A 23733-nucleotide genomic window follows, 5' to 3' on the forward strand; every position below is an offset into this window, starting at 1 on the left:
AAAAATGGTACTGTCTCTTTCCTTTCTCTCTCTCTCTCTCTCTCTCTCTTTCTCTCTGTCTCTCCTATCTCTCCCATTTCTCTCTGCTCTACTTTCCTCTCTACTGGCTTCAGTCTCAGACTGGTTCTCTCCAACTGACGGCAAAGATGCCTATGCTGAAGGGAATAAAGTCCCCACTCCCCGCAAAATCTTCAAAGAGAACAGAGACACATTTTTTTTTTTACTTTTTTTTTAAGTTTATTTATTTTTGAGACAGAGAGAGACGGAGCATGAACGGGGGAGGGGCAGAGAGAGAGGGAGACACAGAATCGGAAGCAGGCTCCAGGCTCTGAGCCATCAGTGCAGAGCCCGACGCGGGGCTCGAACTCACGGACTGCGAGATGGTGACCTGAGCCGAAATTGGACGCTTAACCGACTGAGCCACCCAGGCGCCACGAGACACATCTAATAATAACTTCCTCCAAACAGCAGTCTGAATTCAAACCCAGAACATCCAACATCATCGTAATCTCTACGAATAGAGGTTTTATGCCCCTCCTTCTGGGACATGCTGAAGAAAAGTCCATCAAAATGACCACAGAACACACTGTGTTTGGCTAAAACTAACTGAGCAAGGGACTTGTGCCAAATGCTTTCATCTGAGCAAGAACCGGGAAAGAAGGTATTGTTTTCACCATTTAATAGAGGCAGAAAGGCCCGCGCCCAAGGACTTCACTCACAGTGATGAGAATCTACATAGGAAATGAGAACTCAGTTTACTAGCAGATCCTCAAGCTGGGATATTGTTTCCTCTGCAACTACACCCCTGCCTGTTCCACTCCCCGCCTCACTCGTGCTGCCCGAGGAACACCGAGCCTTCACTCCTCACCGCTTATGTTTGATCATTCAATGACTTTTACAGATGAATGCAAACATATCAGAATAGGTGAGCCCAGGAATTCTCTTGGTTAACAGAAATGACTGCTCTCTGCTTAATAAAAGGGGAAAGCAGGCTAATGCATTGGTAGGTGTTTATTCATTACGTACGTATTTAATGAGCTGGTACATGGTAAAAGAAAAATTTTTTTTCAAATACAGTGAAAGGGGACACAGAGAAAAATAAGTTATCCTCGCATTCTGCCCCAAGGTTTCTCCCAGGAGGCATGCACTGTTCTAGATCTTGGGTAGTCCTCCACAGACATCCTATGCATATCCAAGCATATATGTATATTTTATATATTAGCTATATATATTATATGAACTTATATATTTTTGTTTCCTTCCTTTTTTACACAAATGTGAGAACTCTACACATAGCATTCAGTACTTAATTTATTTAACAATAATAATATCCAATAATCTCCAATATCATGGAGAGCCTTTCGGGGGACACGGGGGTCTGTCTTCTTCTTGTTATGCCTATATCGTACTCTATTGTATGAGTCTCTAATGTATGTATTGTTATGCCTACATTGTACTCTATTGTATGAGTACTCTATTGTATGTATTGTATAAGTGTCCTACATTTGTTTCCAATCTTTTCTTTATTCGCGCATTTTAGACCAACTTTTATAACAAAGATGGAAACAAACAGGAAGAGGGTTTTCTGCTTAACTCTCATCTAGAAAATCCAATGAACAGAAGCTCCAATCCCTTCTGAGTCTCCTGGTAGCTTGAATCAACATAATTCAAATTCTGAGCTCTCAAGCGTAAGTCTTCAGAACATTTTGCTCTGTATTCAATGCAAACTAAACAGAAGTGCCTCTGTCTTCAGGGTCTTTTGTTGTTTAGGCAAAAATGGGATGTGGGAAGGAAACAAGGGAAGAACCTAAGATGGATGGATGAAAGTTGGAACCAGGAAGCCCTCCACCTCATCTCTGAGCCCCCTTCGTGCCACCTTAATTCGTTCTCTCTGTGCTCCCAGCCTTCTCTGTGTCTCCCTGCCCACAGTGCAAGGTGCTGGCCAGGCCCACAGGACCTCACAAAGCGTCTATCAGAGACTGACTGCCGTCCCTGTGCACTAATTGCCAATTCTGGAAAAGAATATCTGATTCCTGCCCTCCTCCAACCCCCGTGGAAGAAATTGGTTCCCTTTGGTCAGTTTAGTCTGGATCCAATTAGCTCTGGTTAAAGGGACAGAGCCCTGTCGAAGATAGCTGCAGAGGCCCGATCCTAACCGGAAACGCAACATTCAGAGAAGGGAGGGTGGGCTAGGAGAGGTCAAGTGCCCACCACGAGGTCCTGCAGGGGCAAGAGCTGCTTAGTCACTGACTGTATCAGCATGACCCTCGAGACCTGTCATGATGGCTGCGACTTTGCCATCCAGCTTTCCAGCCTCAAGTCTCCGATTAAGGACGTACCTGGACAGTTGTAAAAAGGTCTGCCTGGCTTAGAGGCAGGCTCAGGCCTTGTCCCACAACAGCGTTTCACATGTTTTTGTGCATGAGATGGCACGTGGCGAGGTGTGCGATTTGGGAAGGTGCTGGGAAAGGATGTCTCAACCCACCCCCACACCCCCCACCCCGACACATACTACACATTAAAAAGTGAACTTGTTTTGACAGTTGTTTCCACCTCCCTTTGCCAATTTGCAAACATGTTCTTAAGACAGTTTATAAACCTGTTTATGCGAAACTTGTTTTTGAATGCGTTCTTTTTGAAAGCATATTTATTTAAAAAAGAAAGCATGTTTATATTTGGAAAGCGAGTAACGTAAACAAGCTGTCAGCGTTTGAAAGAGGGCTGATGGAGGCTGGGGTAGGATCTGTGCCTAGATTGCTGCCTGCTGTAGCCTCCAACCCCCAGTAAAAGTTTAGCATGAAAGCCCAGTCTGCCCTACCCCCAATAGACATAAATCTCATGGTTTCTCTTTCAAGAACACTGAACCGGACACACGAACCGTGGAGGGGACTCCATCCTTTCTGCAGAGCCGAGGAAAAAATCTTGCCAGCAGAGGTCACTGACGCTCCAGCTTGCGATTTAGCAGCAGCCCAGGCAGGAGGCCAATCCCAGTAAGGTTGTGCCCACTCTTCTTCCAGCTCCTGTCCATTCACTTGCTCCCTGCTTTACATATTGAAGGAAGTAACGGTCAGTGTTGCCATAACAAAAGTGTGTGCATGCTATCAACAGTTTTCCTAGGTAGTACCTACCCTTTCATATCCCAAACCTAAGAGTTTTTAGTTTAACATTAAGTTAATACTCAGGATAAGACGGGCAATAACTTGAAACACAGAACATCAGGTTCTGCTTCATCCCTGGTTTGCACTTGACCAGGTGTAGCCCATCCCATAAACCAGTTGTATCTGCCTCTTGCGTGAATTACTGGGAAGCGACCCCACCACACACACAGGTAAACACACACACAGTGGCCTGAGGTAATATGCAAAGACCCCTGTAATGCAGGGATGGGTGCTGTGGTATGGCATGGAGTCAGACAACCCAGTGAGAGGGGTGAAAAGAGAAGGCACCTGTTGACTGCCTGCAAAGAATGAGGGGCATTTAGGAGCCGCCGATGGGCCTATAGCTAGCCTTGGACTAGCTGCATACATCAGACCTACTTGCCAGCATTCTGTAGTGGCACGAGATGCTATGAGTGGTCATCTGTCCATTAAGGGTGGAGGGGAAGAAACTGCATCTATAGGATGGGGGAGAGAATAGTAGGGCCAAAAACACAAAAAAAACAAACTATGACCTGCCATATGACAGCACCCACCTTATATACTGGCAGGGGCTAAGATGCTGCCAGCCTCAGAGGCCAAGTGAGAATACTAACTTCTCAAGCCATTAAGATACATCGTATGGCCTGTTCTCCACCCCGGCAGCCATGCAATTGCACCTCACAGCCACCAGGCCACAGATGTGTGATGGTCCTGAAAAACCAGAAGGAGGTACAGGGGTACAGTGGCAGCAGGAACCCCCAGGGAGAGGAAGGAAGCCGCCCACTAGCCTGGGAAGAGGTCTGAGGAAGAAGCATGTGACCTAGGCCTAAGTCAATCAATTGCATTTTCCACAGTCACAGCGATTGGCTCAGCAGTGTGCATGTGACTCACCCAGAGCCAATGAGACTTAAGATTCCCGGGAAAGTTGTAGGAGAGAAGGTGTGTTTCTACCCCAGGCGAGACTTGGAGCTGAAAAGATAGAGTCCAGAGATACTGGATTCTTCTCGGCAGCTGAGCTTTGTGGGGCCACCTTGAAGCTCCTGAATTTATAACTGATATGGTGTAAGAACCTCAAGTGGAGAGAAATTGGGTGCTGATAACATTGTTTGAGCCCTGAACGCAGCCATACCTGAAGTTAATTTTACTCCTAGGTTTTCCGTGTGCCAACAAACTCCCTTTGTGCCGATTAGAACTGCACTCCCGTGCCCCCTGGGGTGGAAGAGATGAGGTAAGTGTTCTTGGAGCCACCTCTGCCGTCTGATACCCTTAGGGTTCTTTGTGTTGAGGTTGATCCGAGATAAACCCAATTGGCCAGAGCAAGCTGCTCCCGCTTCAGGAGTCCCCTGAAGCTTGCTCCCTCGCAAACATCTGGACTATTCTGAATCTTTCTGACCATTCCTGGCTCCAGAGTGGGAGCCAACAACTTCAAGGCATGAATCTGAACTCTTAAGATCAACACAGGGGTACCAGCATTCCCACTGCATATCACCTACAGAAAACAATACACATTTACAAGCATCTCATTGACGTTGAAGTTAAAACTTCAACTTTAAAAGTTTTTCTCATGTTTGTTTGTTTGTTTTTCAGAGAGAGAGAGACAGAGGCAGAGACAGGGAGACATAAAATCCAAAGCAGGCTCCAGGCCCTGAGCTGCCAGCCCAGAGCCCGACACGGGGCTTGAGCCCACGAACCACGAGATCATGACCTGAGCTCAACTGACTGAGCCTCCCAGGTGCCCCTAAAACTTCGACTTTAGATGTAGAAGAGCTTCTAGCAGGAAAGAGATGAGAAATTGGATCATTCCCATAATCACTAATTTAGATGTGTAAAGTATCACTGCTTTCCCCTTTCTTTATTCAAAGTTCTGCCTTTATTCCCTTCCTTAAGTGATGCTAAAAAATAGGGTGGGGGGCGCCTGGCTGGCTCAACTGGTACAAGTTGCGACTCTGGGTGGTGAGTTTGAGCCCCACCTTGGGTGTAGAGATTACTTAAATCAGTACACTTTAAAAAAGTATATCTAGGGGCTCAGTCGGTTGAGCATCCGACTTCGGCTCAGGTCATGATCTCATGGCTTGTGAGTTCGAGCCCCGCGTCGGGCTCTGGGCTGACAGCTCGGAGCCTGGAGCCTGCTTCCGATTCTGTGTCTCCCTCTCTCTCTCAAATATAAATAAACGTTAAATTAAAAAAAAAAAAAAAAGTGTATCTAGGGATCATTTCTGCTTTTGATCCTTTTTGGGTTTTTTAACTGAAGTTAAACATGCCCGCAGCACAGAGCACAAATCTTAAGTGTACAGCTTGATGGATTTTCATATGTAGAACAAATGATCTGTTCCCTTTGGGTCTGTGTCCTCATCTGTCAAGCGACTGTTAGTGAGGCAGCAATCCCCAGAGATTTCCTCCAAGCCAGTGACCCCATTCTGGATGTTTCCATGCAGTGGCACCTAGATCCCTGTTGCAGTGTGCCTTTCACCCCACACCTGATGCAGTGGCTCTGCGTGGTTGGCCGCGGCTAAATCTTTTTAGGCTGAGTTTCCCCAGGACTGCCTCTGACGGTGCCTCCATGGCCCACAGCACTGCCACGGTCATCATTGTGTCCTCAGCATGCGCTGGTAAATGAGCACGTGGAGAGGGTTTAATAGATACTTACTGGAGGGGTGGATGGATGGATGGATCGATGAGTGGGTGGATGGGTCTCAATTCCAAATCCTTCAGGGAGAGTAAAAGAACTAAACAAAGAAGAAAGCTGGTTCTGAGGAAATTGGGCTGTTGTCTTGACAGGAAAGAAGATTCCCTGGCCATCCAACCAGATGCTTGTTGTTCAAATCAATTTCCGGTTCCACTGTAGTATAACTGCACAAACTGCTTAGAGACCCTCTGGATTCCAGCATACTGCTTTAAGCCACGAGGAAAGCAGAGTGTTTCTAAATTGTTGGCTGAAGGGTTTGTGTTATGCCTGATAATGTTAAATCAGGTAGGGGGAAAGCATGTGTATCATTTAAGATGCTTTGGACAGCAATCCATAGAAAAGCCAGCTTAGCAAGATGTCCCCAAGTAGGCATCTCTAAATCTCAGTTGTATCAGTAAGGACTTGGGCCTTTATTCACATCTGTCAGCTCTGCCTATGGTACCTACCCTCAGAAGATGGCCAGAGCATCAGACCCTCACACAAGTCCAAAAGCAAGAAGAAAGGGCAGCATGGCAGCACTTTCTCCCTGCCTCAAAGGCCCTCAGCAGTCCACAATTTAGACCAATCGCCGGCAAGGAAGAAAAGCATGGCTGCAATAAGGGTTAGCCTCTGGGATTGACTCATGGTCACCAAATAACTGTACGAAATCAGGGTTCTTTGAGCATGGGAAGTGAAGACAAAAATTATGAGGGGGCAACCAGCATGTTTTCTATGGCATGGACACATTGGCAGTCACTGGCGATCATCCAGACCAATCCAAATTCAACTAAATAAATTATTTTTTAACTTTAAATAATCCATTTCCACAGTAAAATTGGATGATAGCCATTGACCAGGCAACCAAGGGCCCTGCATATAAAGCTCTAGTAGCTTCTACAGGCTATCGGTGACAATGAAGGCCTTCTTGCTCTGTTTACCACAGATTCTCTCCAGCAAATGTAGAGACTTGATAAGTGTGTCGGCCTCTTCCTGGGTAAAGGTCATGGCTCTCGGAGAAAGCGGCTCATTGTGTGGCCTGGCAGAACAGCCATCACTTGTTCCTTCTTAGTGAAACTCAGCAGTCTGGGACCAGGACTGAGTACCCTTCAGCTTCCCTTGCTAGCTCCACCTCAAGAGCACACCCACATGAGCCTGGATAAATGACTCTGTGAGGGAGGCATGTGGGGGTGGGCAATGACCCTGGGAGGGCCAGAGACCGAGGGCAAGGGGTGATTTCCCAGGAAGTACCAAAAATGTCACCTAAGAGGCTCATGTACTAACAATTAGCCTTTTATTCCCACCCTCTCTCTGCAGTTATGCGGGCAGGACCAAGGCTACCCTGGATGTAGTGTGTGTGTGTGTGTGTGTGTGTGTGTGTGTGTGTGTGTGTTAGAGAGGGAGATCAGGATTAGCATATGTGAATGAGCAGGAGAGAAGTGGCAGGGCCAGAGGGGCCAGAGAGTGAGTTGTACCTGTTGTGATCAGTTCACCCCCAGGGATCACCCTGAGTCCACATGGTGGCACTCTTTTCCCTCCCTCCCAGGTTTGGGAGGAGTGCCTGGGACCAACTGAGTGAAAGAACTGGTGTATGCTGGATCATAATCACTCTCATGGGCTCTCTTGGCCTCTTTTCTACCTTCTTCAGTGTTTTGCTACCCTCATCCTTTCTCCTTGTCTCCACACTTGCCTGCAATAATTGGAGCCCACTTCCCCCAAGAACAGGAAATGTGTACCATTAGAGGCACTGAAGATAATTTCAGGGACACATAGACAAACGTTTTATAGTTTAATGGATATGCCTTTCTTGACCCTTGTCATTCCCCAAAACAATAGTAAGTTGTATATTGGCCATGAGAATTCCATTGGTTCTTGAGTTCTTCCTCCAGGAAAAGAATGTTGAACTCTCTAGAGGCTGGAGGAAAACAAGGCCCAGATGGAGAGAATTTGAATGGCATCTTGGAACATAAAAGCAGTGATTTAACTCTTAAAAAATCACATCTTTGGGCTCCTAATCCAGTGCTTCTCTCTCCACATCATACGTCTGTTAAATATATCTGTCTCATCTAGAGCATTTTCTTTTTTTCTATTAACAAAGATCTTGTACATTGCTCAGTGGAAATAACTGCTTTCTAGAGGACGATGTAGGGAGCTGGTAATTTCTGGTTCTACCCTGATTCCCAATTCCACTTTCATCTAAGTCTCTCAGCAGATCTTTAAATATCTTTCATTTAATTTCCTCATCCAGGAAATTACAGTACATTACCGATATTTTAATGAGTTCTTAGTTAAGAATTTCAAAGGTAACAACTATCTGTAGCCAGGTTTCAAAAAAAAAAGTTTAATTGAAATGAAATTCCAATACCCCAGATAAAAAGCCACATCATATACAAGATTAAATAGCTCGGTTCCTGTGCCAACATTTTTTCTTTAACGTTTATTTATTTTTGAGACAGAGAGAGACAGAGCATGAACGGGGGAGGGTCAGAGAGAGGGAGACACAGAATCTGAAACAGGCTCCAGGCTGTGAGCTGTCAGCACAGAGCCTGACGCGGGGCTCGAACTCACGGACCGCGAGATCATGACCCGAGCCAAAGTCGGCCGCTTAACCGACTGAGCCACCCAGGCGCCCCCGTGCCAACCTTTTTTTATAAACTTCTCGTTTCTCATTGCAGACTCAAGGTAACTGAGACATCTAGTGTCCAGTCCTAAGAAAAACAAATTTCCACCAATTCTGGTTTTAAAGAATTCACCAAATCTGATGGTACTTGTGAGTAAACCTATGAATTTCTCCTCCTTAATTCTAGAAAACCTCTTTGTGGTGCTTCCTGGGCCTAACCCACTTCCAGGTGAAAACTGTTTTCAGATCGCAGACACTCACAAAAGTTTTCTCAAATTTCCTGTTCTTGTTACAACCGTGTTGCCATTCACATGGATAAAATCCATCTCCTTGATCCCATCCCTCCTCCTCCAACTTCTTTAGCAATTGCCCCAGATAGAAGATGCCTCTCTAGCAAACCAACGAACAAACAAACACACCCAAAAGCATAGAACTTGGAGAGCTTCCAGGTTGGCAAACGTGGATATGCAGGGAAAGTGGCACGTGCCCAAGGAGGGCACACAAGCTTCATGTCCTTTTCCCCATTTCTTGCCCTAAGTATCTCTTCCATTTGGCTTTCCCTAACTGTACTCTTTAATAATAAATAGTAACCTAGCTAAATGGAAAAAAGAAAGTTCCTCTCTTCTTCAATGGCCTGCTAAGGTCACACCTTGTTTTCTGGATTTCTAGCCAATGAGTATGTATATATATATATTCAAGATATTGAAATTATTTAGTACATGTACAAAATATATGTATTATGTAAAAGTATAAAATTATAAAATATTTTTACAATATAAAATATATAATATATTATATCAAATATATACACAAAAAGCATGTATTCATTTTTATCACATAATGAATACTATTTTCATATCATGATAACTTTTAAAAGTGAATTATACCTTATATATGAAACCAAAGGCAAAAGCAGCAAAAGAAAAAAAAATAGGACATTGTCAAAATCAAAAACTTTGGTGATTCAAAGGATATCACCAAGAAAACGCAAAGAGGGGGCGCCTGGGTGGCTCAGTCGGTTAAGCGTCCGACTTCGGCTCAGGTCATGATCTCACGGCCCGTGAGTTCGAGCCCCGCGTCGGGCTCTGTGCTGACGGCTCAGAGCCTGGAGCCTGTTTCAGATTCTGTGTCTCCCTCTCTCTCTGACCCTCCCCTGTTCATGCTCTGTCTCTCTCTGTCTCAAAATAAATAAACATTAAAAAAAAAATTTTTTTTTAATAAAAAAAAAAAAAAAAGAAAATGCAAAGAGAACCCTAAGAATGGTAGAAACTATTTTAAAATCATATATCTGGTAAAGGACATATCTAGAATATATAAAGTGCAATTACGACTCAATTATAAAAAGATACATAACCCATTTTTTAAATGGACCAATGATCTACACAGACATTTTTCCAAAGAAAATATACAAATGGCTAATAAGCACATGAAAAGATGCTCCACGCCACTAATCGTCAGGGAAATGCAGATCAAAACCGCAATGAGATACCACCTCACACCCACTAGATGGCTATAATCGAAAAAACAAAACAACAACAACAACAACAACAACAACAACAAAACAGGTAATAACAAGATTTAGGGATCATGTAGAGAAATTGGAACCCTTATGCATTACTAGCGGGAATGTAAAGTGGTGCAACCTTTTTGGAAACAGTCTGGAAGTTCCTCAAAATATTGAATATAGAGTTAGTAGAGGACCCAGCAATTCCACTCCTAAGTAAATACTCAAGAGAAACGAAAGTATATATCCACACACAGACTTGTACGCCAGTGTTCATGTCAGCATGATTCGTAATAGCCAAAAAAGTATAAACAATCCAAATGCCCATCAACGGATGAAAAGATAAATAAAATGTGGTATAGCCACACTGCAGAATATTATTCATCCGTATGAAAGAATGAAGTACTGGGGTGCCTGGGTGGCCTAGCTGGTTTAGCATCTGGCTCTTGGTTTCAACTCAGCTCACGATCTCACAGTTTGGGCTCTATGCTGACAGTGGGGAGCCTGCTCGGGATTCTCCTCCCCTTCTCTCCCTGGCCCTCCCCCACTCATCCTATTTCTGTCTCTCTAAATAAATAAATAAAAACTTTTTAAAAAGCTAATTATAAGTAGTAACATATTTTAAATAATCAACAAACAAAATTATTTTTAAAATGCCCTGTAATCCATGCACTGAACAGCTTCATAACCTTTGTTTCTACCCATCTTACAAAGACTAAGGCAACCTCCCTGAATGTCTCTACAAAAGAATTTCTAGGGGTTACTGCTGAAGTTAATCCTAGACCATGACTCCTCCAGGTGAAAATAAAACTCATTTATTCTAGAAGGAAGAAACTAAGTTCTCCACTGGAGAGGAAGGAAAGACCTCAGAAGTAAATCAACCAATCACATTAAGTAGAAAAAGGACGTGAGAAAGGTGGATAAATTGTAAACCAAACTATGGCCTTGGCCAAACCATGCTAACTTCTCTGAGCCCAGCTGCTGCCTCTGTTAATGGGAATAATAACCCTGCACACAGGTTTCACACCGGGTTGCCCCAGGGCTGTTGTGAAGGTCAGAGGATTGTCTGCCAAGAACAGTGACCTCCTGCCCCCGTTTGCCACGTTTCCCAGTTTTAAAACCAAAGTAGGGGCGCCTGGGTGGCGCAGTCGGTTAAGCGTCCGACTTCAGCCAGGTCACGATCTCGCGGTCCGTGAGTTCGAGCCCCGCGTCAGGCTCTGGGCTGATGGCTTGGAGCCTGGAGCCTGTTTCCGATTCTGTGTCTCCCTCTCTCTCTGCCCCTCCCCCGTTCATGCTCTGTCTCTCTCTGTCCCAAAAATAAATAAAAAACGTTGAAAAAAAAAAATTAAAACCAAAGTAGTCTCCAGAAAACCTAGATGAGTTGGGTATCTTACTACAATTGAGTTTTTAAGGTCCAAAGTAGATTTTGGAGCACAGGAAGAAATACACAGGTTGACATGCGTCTGAATCAATATTTAGTTCATTTAAGTTAGAAAAATAAGCTTAAAGTCACTTGTAAACAGAGTTGTTTTATTCATAAATACATACATTCGAAAGTATAAAAATAAAAATAATTATTTTCTGTCACCCTTGAGAGAGGTGATATTCTCCTAACAATAACTATTTCTTTTTTTTTTTTTTTTTAACGTTTATTTATTTTTGAGACAGAGAGAGACAGAGCATGAATGGGGGAGGGTCAGAGAGAGAGGGAGACACAGAATCAGAAGCAGGCTCCAGGCTCTGAGCTGTCAGCACAGAGCCCGACGTGGGGCTTGAATTCACGGACCGTGAGATCACAACCTGAGCCAAAGTCGGACGCTTACCCAACTGACCCACCCAGGCGCCCCCAACAATAACTATTTCTATAAATTGACCTGGGGCACCTGGGTGGCTCAGTCGGTTGAGTGTCTGACTTTGGCTCAGATCATGATCTCACGGTTCGCGGGTCTAAGCCCTGAGTCGGGCTCTGTGTTGACAGCTCAGAGCCTGGAGCTGCTTTAGATTCTGTGTCTCCTCTCTCTGCCCCTCCCCTGCTCACTCTCTGACTCTGTCTCTCTCTTAAAAATAAGCATTAAACATTTTTTTAATTGACCTAACTAAATACCCTTAAGCATTTACTACATTTACAAATTTTTCTTACAAGAATTTTTAAGTTTTTTAATTTGTTTTGAGACAGAACGAATGTGAGCATGGGAGGGGCAGAGAGAGGGAGGAAGAGAGAGAATTCCAAACAAGCTCTGCACTGTCAGCACAGGGCCAGACATGGGACTTGAACCCATGAACCATGAGATCCTGACCTGAGCCAAAATCCAGAGTCCTTCTGCTTAACTGACTGAGCCACCCAGGCACCCCTAAGACAACATTTACAAATTTAGTGTCAAATCCTCTCAGGCATTTCAGTTACCTCATAAAACAGTTATAAACTTAACAAACAAAATCTTGCTAAATCCAACCATTCAGCAATACTAGAATGCAGCCCACAGAATGGGAGAAGATATTTGCAAATGACATATCAAATAAAGGGTTAGTATCCAAAATATACAAAGAACTTACACAAGTCAACACCCCAAAAACAAATAATCCAATTAGAAAGTGGGCAGAAGACATGAACAGACATTTCTCCAAAGAAGACATCCAGATGGCTAATGGACACATGAAAAGATGTCTGTTATTACTTACCATCAGGGAAAACAAATCAAATACAATGAGATATCACCTCACACCTGTCAGAATGGCAAAAATCAATAACACAAGAAACAACAAGTGTTGGTTGAGGATGTGGAGAAAAAAGAACACTAGTGCACTGTTGGTAGGAATGCAAGCTGGTGCAGCCATTCTGGAAAACAGTATGGAGTTTCCTCAAAAAGTTAGAAATAGAACTGCCTTATACAGTCGCACTACTGGGTATTTACCCAAAGAATACAAAACACTAATTCAAATGTTTATTTATTTTTTGAAAGAGAGGGGGGAAGAAACAGAGAGAGGGAAAGAGAGAGACAGAGAATTCCAAGCAGGATCCATGCTATCAGTACAGAGCCCAACGCTTGGCTGGATCTCACGAATTGTGAGGTCATGACCTGAGCCGAGATCAAGTGTCAGACTCTTAACTGACTGAGTCACTCAGGTGCCCCAAAAAACACTAATTCAAAGGGATACATGCACCCCTGTGTTTATAGCAGCATTATTTATAATAGCCAAGATATGGAGGCATTCCAAGTGTCCATCAGTTGATGACTGGATATATACAATGGAATATCATTCAGCCATAAAAAAGAATGACATGTTGGGGCGCCTGGGTGGCTCACTTGATCAAGCATCCAAACCTTAATTTTGGCTCAAGGCATGATCCCAGGGTCATGGGATCAAACCCCTTTTCAGACTCTGTGCTGAGAATGGAGACTGCTAAAGATTCTCTCTCTTCTTCTGCCCCTTTCCCCTTCTCACTCTCTCTCTAAAATAAAGTTTTTTAAAAGAATGAAATCTTGCCATTTGCAGTGACATAGCTGGAGCTAGAGAGTATAATGCTAAGCCAAATAGGTCAGAGAAAGACAAATACCATATGATTTCATTCATATGTGGAAATTAAGAAACAAAACAAATAGGCAAAGAGAGGAAAAAAAAAGAGAGAGAGAGGCAAACCCAAAAAACAGACTGTTACCTATAGAGAACAAACTGATGGTTACCAGATGGGAGGTGGGTGGGGTATAGGTGAAATAGGCGATGGGGACTAAAGAGTGCCCTTGTTGTGATGAGCACCGGGTGCTGTATGGAAGTGTTGAATCACTATATTACACGCCTGAGATATAACACTGTACATTAACCAGCTGGAATTAAAATAAAACTTTAAAAACTTTTAAAACGATATTAACTAGAAAAAAAATCTTGCTAAATCCATCAAAAAGTAATAAATACATGAAATGAAACTTATTGATGTTGGGGCACCTGGGTGGCTCAGTCACTGAGTGTCCAGCTTCAGCTCAGGTTATGATCTCACGGTTCATGAGTTTGAGCCCTGCATCGGGCTCTGTGCTGATGGCACCGAGCCTGCTTTGGATCATCGGTCTCCCCCTCACTCTCTGCCCCTCCCCCACTTGCATTCTCTCATGCTCTCTCTCTCTCTCTCTCTCTCTCTCTCAAAAATAAATAAACTTACTTATTGATGTAGGAAATCAAATTCACTTAACATTCAAACTCTGTTTACAAATTTAATTACATTATCTTAGTTTATAATTAAAATCTCTTAATTTATCCAATAGAATAAATAACGAATATAAATTATAATGATGATTATGCAACTTATATTTAACTCTAGCATTTAATAGTATGGTTGATTTACTTTTTCACACCCAAACTTTTTCCCTATCTTCCTACAAAGACAGTTTATCCAACCCAGTTGCAGAGCTGCTATCTCAGATCCATGGAACATGAACCCAGAACTCAGGATGCCCTCCACTGAGATGTTAACCCAGTACTTGTTAATACTCTGAGTCTCCTTTTAGAGTATGTGACTTTCTAAGCCCATGTATCGTTTTCCCCAATTTCTGCCTTGACCTCTTATATAACTTTCAATTTTCTGATTTTCTGAATCCTATTTATAATCAACCAGCCTATTCCCCTCCAGGTTTACATTGAAGAGATTTTTTTCCCCCTCTTTACACCTGCCTTAATTATCTTGTTTTCAAGTATTCTGAAACTTCTTGATGAACAATATGGTTTTGGTTTTTTTTTTTTTTTTTGAGAGAAAGAAAGAGAGAGGGAGAGAGAGGACATGTGGGGGAAGGGCAGAGGGAAAAGGAGAGAGAGAATCTTAAGCTGGGCATGGGAGCCTGATGCTGGGCTCTATCTCAGGACGGTGAGATCATGATCTGAGCCAAAATCAAAAGTCAGACACTTAACCCAATGAGCCACCCAGGCACCCCTAGTACATTTAAAGCACTTTCCAAATATAAGGAAATATAGACTTGCAAATGTTACTGCCGTTATTATTTGGTCAACATTGATGAGTTCCTTTATATCAATTAATAAATACTTGTTGAGGGGTGCCTGGCTGGCTCAGTCAGTAGAGCATGTGACTCTTTATCTTGGGGTTGTAAGTCTAAGACCCACATTAGGTGTAGAGATTACTTAAAAAAACAAAAATATTTTTAAAAATACATACATACATACATACATACATACTTGTTGAATAAGATGTAAGGGGAAAATCAAAATTCTATTCATTGCATTTTGAGAAATGGCAGATGATTCTAATAGTTCATCTGGAAGAAAAAGCAAACAAGAAAAGATGAGAAAAATTCCAAAGGCAATTAGCAATGAGGAAGACTTAGATATTAAAAGTTATTAAATAGTTATTGTGGTCAAATATGTGTGGTATTGGCACAGTAATTGACAGGCCGATTAAGGGAACAGAAATGAAAGTCATAAAATTGTAATTACATATAGGATTGTGTAGTTTATAATAAAAGAAGGAATACAAACCAATGAAAAGCAAATGGCCTATTAAACAAATGGTGTTGAGATTCTTGCCTATTGGGGGGGAAATATGTAAAGTTTGGTTCCAACCATATGCTAAAATTAATTTCCAATGAATTAAAGAGTGAAATGCTCTGTCTCTCTCAGTCTCTCAAAAATAAATAAATGTTAAAAAAAATTTTTTTTAAAGAGTTTGGAAATCTGTCCAGAAGTAGAGATAAGCAAGCCAACAACTCCGTTTTAACACTGGCACAATAAAACCACTGACAAGAGATGAGGGAACTCAACATTATGAAGTCAATAAGAATTTCTCCTAAAATGGACGAATAGACCAAGGTGCGCATATGTGTTTGACACATAGCCTTTAAAAATATATGTGTCCCAATGAAGCATAATTAGTAACATCTTTGGCCAGGATTCTGTTAGCTATCATGTTCATGCTTTCTTTTCCAGCGTAATAACGGATGTTTACAATAATGACTAAGGAACTTCAGGTTCCTGAAGTTTCTTTTCTATAATCTTTTATTGATGAAATCACCACACCATCACTATAGAATGTATTTCTATCACAAATGTCTGTGTCTGCAAGTGACTCATGCAGAGCACACAAGGTAATTTTATTAATTGTTCCATTCCCTGACAATGCTTGTGTAACAGATATTGGACTACAGTTTAATGTAGATTCTCTTATCTGAAGTGTAGACAATGGCATTAAACAAAGCTAGTATTTAATAGAGAAAAGGTAAGAAAATAGTAAGTTTAGCTGATGAAATAAAGTCAAATTTAAAAATGCAAAAATCGGGGGGCGGCGTGCCTGGGTGGCTTCAGTTGGTTAAGCGTCCAATTTTGGCTTAGGTCATGATCTCACGGTTCGTGGGTTTGAACCCCACATCAGGCTCTGTGCCACAGAGCCTGCTTCAGATCCTGTTTCCCTCTCTATCTGCCCCTCCCTCACTCATTCTCTCTCTCTCTCTCCCCCCTCCCTCTCTCTCTCTCTCTCTCTCTCTAAGAAGGGAATTGTCTAAAATGTTAAAATCTATCCTGTGCATATCTATTAAGTTATTAGGAGTATCTGTGGCACTCTTTAAAATCAGCCCAGCCGTGGTATCCAACAGACAAAATAACCAACAGAGGGAAAGTGCTCCGTTCATCTCCCATGAAATGTTACACTTCAGCCAAAGCCTGGGATGGGTTCCATCCTCTCTCTTCAAAATGCCCTTCCTTCTTCTCGCTCTCTCTCTCAAAATGCAGTAATTTCATCAGAGGCTGCACAAAACCTTTAACTTCAATCTCCCAAATATGGTTTTCTTCCTGGCAATTCCCTTCTCATGACACAGTCAGAAACTCTAGCTCTCTCAAAGCTGACATTCTAGTTTCTCACTCTCTGTCACTCAGGTTCTCCATGACATGCTGTAACTTTCTTTCGGTCTTGCTCCCCAGTTGTCCTTGTGCAAATCCTGTAGGCAAAGAAGTAGAAGTCCACCCTGGACGAGACATTGCCTATCTCCCTTTCCTGCCTCTGTTCAATGCCTCTCCCCCCCTGCCATTCCAGGCATCTGAAGTGACTTTTTCTCTTGTCAATAAATGATGCCTTCCTTAAAACAAAATCACCAACTTTTTAGGTGTTAAAGGTCCTTAAAAAAAAAAAAAAAAGATCATTGATGATATAAACAGTGGCTTGTTTCTAACATTTTGCTTTGCAGAATAAAAAGTTGATAGCCCTGTGTTGGCCCTCCCATTAAAACCGTGTTAGCACAGCAAACTTGTGAATTGTAGAGTCAGAGAAGCTCAGCCCTACAAAGAAGTCTCCCTTTGCAAGTCCTGGCCTGACCCCATGGAGAGAAAATAGGAGAACTGTCCTAGTCCTGAGGCTCCTGTGAGTTCAAGGATAGCAAAGAGCCCTTTCTCCTCTCTCTGTTAAGATTTGCCCTCAGAGTCTGGTTTCCTGTCTGAGGACCTACGTCTTCTTCCGGCCATTCACTGGACAGATGTGGTCTACCCACAGGGCTGCGGTCTCAGCCTTGCAGGCCTCAATGGAACAACCACATTAGAACATAACATGTGGCATGAAAAATTATCAACGTATATAATGGTGATAATATAGTTTTGAAATAGACGAAGATGCTGTTTTCTTGTATATTTCCTTATGCTGACCTCTCTCCACCCCCATACCTCCAGTGGTTTCCAGTTGTTCAGGGAAGCTTAGGATTGTTACAGGAGGAATAGAAAGAAAAAGAGAAACAGAGAAAGCAAAAGTTAAGTGTCTGTTTCCAAATGAGATTTTTGAATTTTTCAGCCAGATTATCTTAAAACTAGACTTTGTAAAAGAGAAAAGATAGTCTAGATTCTCTTCTCTGTCTTGTTAACATATCAAAAGCCAACTTGATCATAGAGTTCTTATGAAGGGAAGTCCTGGAGTAAAGAGGAAGAGAAGGAGGAATGCCTACCCTATCAGTTCTAGTGGACTATCTAAGAAAGAAGGGGAAGTAAGGTAGCGTAGCCCTCAGAGGTGAGCCTAATCTCCCTTCTCTTGGTTCCACCCAAAGCAAGGAGGTTTGTGAGGTGGGTGGGGGAAAGGTTAGGGGTTTCCGAAGACTTCATCTTTGGGACTCTGAGAGGGCCTGATGTTGCAGGTGATTGGCATCACCCCGGGAATGGCTTCCTCAACAGCATAGCATCATTCTGCTGGGAGAGAAGCAAAATGTGATTTCCTGGGCTGCCTCCAGGACCAGTATGGAATAAATTGGACCAAGGAGTTCCCATCTGCTCCAGAGAAGAGGCCTGGAAAGTAGCTGAATCGAGAGCCAGCAGGCCTCCAAGCATAGGCCAAGGAAAAGGTGAATCAGCAGTAAGACTGGGGGTGGACACCTTAGGCAAGAGCCAGATGGAGGATGTGGGGTCTGCAGCAGCAGCCAGAGCAGAGACTGAGTCATCAGGGAGCAGAAGCAGGCCTTCCAAGACAGGAGGGACCAGGCCTTAGGTACTGTAGTTACAGCCCGAGCAGAGCTCACAGAACTTCCAGAGATGGATTGGATACAACCCAGGAAGCGTCCAGACCACCGACCCACAGCAGAAATCAACAAAGATGCACAAGATTCTGCATGGACCTGAGGATCCTATCTTTTCTCTGTCCCTGCAGGGTCTGCTAGCCACAACTCCACCATCTCGAAGAAACAGAAAAGGAGGATGCATTTACCTAAGGAGGACCATTTACCTAAAATGTCTGTTTAAATTATGTGCCGGAATACTTTTCTCTCCCTTCAGTGGTTAGAGGCTCATCAGGAAGACAAAAACTATTTTAGAGACATGAAAATGCTGCATCTTCTCTTGTGCATTTGTGAGGAGGGTGAAAAAATCTGCAACCCTTCACACTCAGGAGTGTCGCCAGCTCTTCCCGTCCTCCTCCCTGTTGCTAAATGTGGTGCCGCTTAGCTGCTCAGTTCCTCCCATCCACCCACACCCAACTGTGGAGAAGAGCTTGCAGGGTCCAGACCAGATCTTTGGGAATTCCACCACACAACCAGGGGGAGGGGAGAGGGATGGAAGTGGTATAAGCCACACGGGTAGGTTGCAAGGAGAAAGAATAAAAGAGGCCACGGAGAGCAGGGGGCATGAATGTGTTCAGATGCATCATGTAGGAGAGGGAGAAGAAGGGAGAGAGTGGGTGGATGGGAGAGCACACTACTGGGGGGGGACGAGAGTGAGGAATGGAATGGTTGAATATTAGAGAAGAGGAAAAGTATTTTGGTGAAAGATGCTGTGGATTACATACTTGGATCCCATTCATATTCCTGGAGATTTAAAAGTGGAATTCCTGGGGCACCTGGGTGACTCAGTCGGTTAAGCATCCGACTCTTGATTTCAGCTCAGGTCATGATCTCATGGATTGTGAGATCGAGCCCCGTGGTGGTCACTGCGCTGATAGTGTGGAGCTGCTTGGGATTCTCTCTCTCGCCCTCTCTCTGCCTCTCTGCCCCCCACCAAAATAAACAAATAAATAAATTTTTTTAAAGTAGAATTCTTACCAGGACTTTGCTTTTTTGAACCCTACTACTCAGGGTCTGCACCACATGGATTGCAGTTTTTGGCAGGTTTACAAACACAGACACCTGCCATTTTACTGAAGATGTATTCATATAGAGCACGGATTCTCAATGGGAGGTGATCATGCCTCCTAGAGGCCACTCAGCAATGTCTGGAGACATTTTTGGTTATCACAACCGGGAGATGCTGTTGGCCAGAAATGTTGCTAAACGTCCTACAACGTACAGGACAGTCCCCAAGAGCAGAGAATTATCCCAGCCAAAATGTCAATAGTGCCACAGTTGAGAAGACCTGGTATAGAAAAATGGAGGAAGGAGCTGTTGTCTCCTTATATCTTCTCTTCCCAAACACTACATGAAAGACAGCTTTTTTTCATTTTATTATTATTTTAATGTTTATTTACTTTTGGGGGAGAGAGAGAGAGAGGTGTGAGCGTGGAAGGGACAGAGAGAGAGGGAGACACAGAATCCGAAGCAGGCTCCAGGCTCTGAGCTGTCAGCACAGAGCCCAACACAGGGCTCAAACTCACGGACCATGAGATCATGACCTGAGCTGAAGTCGGACGCTTAACTGACTAAGCCACCCAGGTGCCCTAGCTTTTTTCATTTTAAACATTTTATCAAGCTTGGCAATATTAATTTTTTTTAAGTTTATTTTTTTTTTCGTAATCTCTACACCCAATGTGGGACTTGAACTCGACCCCCAGATCAAGAGTCACACACTTTACCAATTAAGCCAGTCAGGTGCCCTGTGATATTAATTCTTAAACAGCATTAAATACATACAGTACTATTATGCAAATCATAGATTTTGGGTTCCTAAAAACCTTTAAGTTAGGAGAGTTCCTATTGTAGAATTCCAGACTCCATGGAAAAATAAAGTTGAATATTCGGAGGTTTCCAGAAAATTGACGAAAAGCCTTAACACATATTTCTACTCTCAATGTAAATATACACCAAACTAGCACACCAGACAAAATAGCTATTACATTTCAGGTGTGATCAGTATGAGCAACTATTGCTTCTCTCCGTCTTTTGCTCACTACTAGAAGATCCTCAGAGCCGCCCCCCTCTGCCCCCAGCAATTTCACTAAAGTATTTGTTTGGTGTGGCTGCAGATAAGACATCTACTAAGAAGGATTATTTGGGGTAAGGGTGTTAAGCGATAGTGGTACATCTGGCCCTCCATTCAAATGCAGTAGTAAATGCCTTTGGATTTTGATTCCACTCTTCCTGGCCCCTCTCCATCAGCCTTTCCTCCATATCTGCACAGATAGCCCTAGAGTATCCTCATAAGGATGACCTCACGTGGCTTAAAGCAATAACACAGCAAACTAGAGGCTTCCATTTTAGTGGCCATATCGACTCAATTATTTCAAATAGGTCACCAGCTTATCACACTTCCTATTTCTTTTGTGGCTGAATATCCATGTTTTTTCCCTGGAATTCAGTTTTATGAAATAAATGCCAAAGTCTTCAAAATTACATAAAATACAGTTTGCAACAACAAAAATATTACTTTTAAATGTTTTAAGGGGAGAGGACTTTATTCTCTCATGACATTCCTGATCTCTATTTTATTTTTTTTTAATGTTTATTTTTGAGAGAGACAGAGACAGAATATGAATGGGTTAGGCGGAGAGAGAGAGGGAGACACAGAATCCAAAGCAGGCTCCAGGCTCTGAGCTGTCAGCACAGAGCCCGACCTGGGGCTCGAACCCACGAACCGTGAGATCATGACCTGAGCCCAAGTTGGAGGCTTAACCGAATAAGCCACCCAGGCGCCCCCAATCTCACTCTATTTTAAATTGAAGATGGGGTGGGGTGGTCACCTGGGTGGCTCAGTCAGTTGAGCGACCGACTTCGGCTCCAGTCATGATCTTGCAGTTTGTGAGTTCGAGCCCGGCGTCGGGCTCTGTGCTGACGACTCAGAGCCTGGAGCCTGCTTCGGATTCTGTGTCTCCCTCTCTCTGCCCTTTCCCTGCTCATGATCTGTCTCTCTCTGTCTCTCAAAATTGAATAAACGTTAAAAAATTTTTTTTTAATTTTAAATGGGAAGCAGTGACTTAGGAGAAGACTACCAACACCCTTGACCTTGGGAGGTTAATTCAGGCATCTGTCCTTTCATTGGGGTCCACACTGTGAGGGCTGGAATACAGCGCTGCGTTGTCCTTAACCTATACATTTTTCTGTAGGGCCATGTCAAGAAGTCAGAGACAGGACACAGTGCCAGAGGGAGATTGCCACCAGGCCTGATCCTAGCAAAAATGCCACCTAAATAACTGCCTTTAGATATCCCCCAGTTTGGTGGAGACCTGACTCCTTCCTCCAGTAGCAGCAAATGGCATGCACAGCCACCAAGTGATGAGCAGTGTGCATCAGGTGATTTATGAATGAACAACTTGGATTATAAGAGATGGTTTCATAGTGTCAGCACATGATGTGCAAAAGTCAAATTTGTAACAGCTAGGATCATGCTTTTGGCTTCACTGACTGACAAATGGTACCTTAAACAAATAGGCATCTATTTTTTTTTTCTCTCACCAGAAGCCTGGAGGAATGAAATTCAAAGCTGGTTGCAGAGGCTCAAATATCTCAGGGACAAGAATTCACTTGGTCTTTTGGTCATAGTCACAAGACAGCTGTTGCATTTCCAGGCATTGTATCCATGTTCAATGAAAGAAGAAGGCGGTGGGGGGGGGGGGTGGGGCACACAGGGAGAAGGTGTGGCAACAGACTCATCTATTCTCCCAACAAGAAAAGCAAAACTATTCTTCTGGAAGCACAAAGAAGACTCCCTCTCATGTCTCATTGAGTCATATAACCAACCCTGGCTGCCAGGGTGGCCAGAAAAGCAATATTTAGCTTTATTGACCTCCATAGTGGAGGCTGCAAAGGAGAAGGAGGTGGGGAGTATCTGTTGAGTTAACTATAACATAAAACTCTCCTGTTTCCAACCTGGCATCTTAGACTAGTTGGAGGCCCAAAGGAAAGAGATGAGGACTAGGGCTAAGAGTTGATTTTATGAGAGATTCTGAGCCCAAGCAGTGCTACTTAGGGGCCTAGCTGGAGAGGTGGCCATTCTTACAAGATTTGCTGACCGCTAGAAGCATTTTGTGAGCTCTGAAGGACAATGTTCTGGGCTTGGGCCTTGACATTTTCACAGCAGGCACCATAAAGTGGCGAAAGTCCCTCAAGCTACTTCCTGGGCAGACACAGTGACAAAGGGAAGCTAGGGCAGGAAAGGAAAGACATAACAAACCCAGAAACCCCCATTCTACCAATGGTAAGTCTAACATCCCTTGGACACTTTTGGAAATAAGTAATTGGGGAGAGTTTAAATTATTTGGGCAAGTGGAAGATGGAGGCAAGACCAAGAACTTTTGAGTTAGTGATGTTAATAGGATTTCATGTGTACCTGCAGGCTGATGTGGCTGCCTGGAAGTTAGATCATAATAGCAAAAATGAAAACAACTTGCAACTTTGAAATCAAAGTTTTGTTGCTCCTACAACTTACAAAATTTGAAAATGTTTCAATCTAGCCCCCTAGTAGACCAGTTCCCGACCTATGAACTTCTGCTCTCCTGGCTATCTCTGCCCCAAATCAGCTGCTTGTTACGTACACAGCCCCAGCCCAGGGGGAGGATTGCAAACCCCTCACCCTGCCTCCTTCCCCTTCTCCTTCCTCATCTGACTTCTGAGATGTTGCCTTTTCTCTGCACCTAAGCTTTCTACAAAGCCCAGGCTCAGCCCAGTATGGTTATGTGGTCTACTCTGGTTTCCCTTGTGGGTTTTAGATTCAGCATTCGGAGATCATTTATTAGCAGCTTCTCTGAACAGGCCATCTCTCATTCATTTGCTCATTCATTCATTCATGCATGCATTCATTCATCATTCATCAAACATTTAGTAAGTGCCTTCTATGTTCTTCTGTGTTTTATTGTGCACTAATGAGTCAAAGACAAATAAAATATTGTCCAGTCTGTGACAATCTTAGACTCTCTGGGCACTTCATAGCAGTGGAATCATATGGTATTTGTCATTTTGTGGCTTATTTCCCTTAGCGTATCCTCAGAATTCAACTATAATGTATCATGTGTCAGAATTACCTTCCTTTGTAAGGCTGAATAATATTCCATTATATGGATATACCATATTTTGCTTATCCACTTATCTGTAATAGACACGGGTTTGTTCCACGTGTTGACTGTTGTGAATAATGCTGCTATGAACATGTGCATACACATCTCTTCAGGACCCTGCTTTCATTTCTTTTGGGTATATATCCAGAAGGA

General features: G+C 43.2%; 1 protein-coding gene across 4 annotated transcripts in view; it reads left to right on the forward strand.

The window, feature by feature from the left end:
* ZBTB38 (zinc finger and BTB domain containing 38) overlaps positions 1-21017 on the forward strand; it is a 172567-nt gene extending 151550 nt beyond the window's left edge. For 2 of the 4 annotated variants that reach the window (XR_009261820.1, XR_009261821.1), the window contains 2 exons: positions 2856-2990; positions 18535-21017. The gene's annotated coding sequence lies outside the window, so the exon portion shown is untranslated. Of the gene's footprint in view, positions 1-910; positions 1689-2855; positions 2991-18534 lie in introns of those variants that run through there. The other 2 variants (XR_009261823.1, XR_009261822.1) reach the window with 2 other exon arrangements.
* Positions 21018-23733: the final 2716 nt, after the last annotated feature.

The sequence above is a fragment of the Neofelis nebulosa genome, chromosome 5, assembly GCF_028018385.1.
Source record: "Neofelis nebulosa isolate mNeoNeb1 chromosome 5, mNeoNeb1.pri, whole genome shotgun sequence".
NCBI lineage: Eukaryota > Metazoa > Chordata > Mammalia > Carnivora > Felidae > Neofelis > Neofelis nebulosa.